Below are 257 nucleotides of genomic sequence, written 5' to 3' on the forward strand. Positions count from 1 at the left end.
TATCACGTTTTAACGAGATACTATCACATTTTAACGTGATACGTATCACGTTAAAATGTGATAGTATCTCGTTAAAACGTGATACGTATCACGTTAAAACGTGATACGTATCACGTTAAAATGTGATAGTATCACGTTAAAACGTGATAGTATCTCGTTAAAACGTGATACGTATCACGTTAAAACGTGATAGTATCTCGTTAAAATGTGATACGTATCACGTTAAAACGTGATAGTATCTCGTTAAAACGTGATAC

Source organism: Austrofundulus limnaeus, unplaced genomic scaffold (assembly GCF_001266775.1).
Source record: "Austrofundulus limnaeus strain Quisiro unplaced genomic scaffold, Austrofundulus_limnaeus-1.0 Scaffold587, whole genome shotgun sequence".
In the NCBI taxonomy this organism is placed as follows: Eukaryota; Metazoa; Chordata; class Actinopteri; order Cyprinodontiformes; family Rivulidae; genus Austrofundulus; species Austrofundulus limnaeus.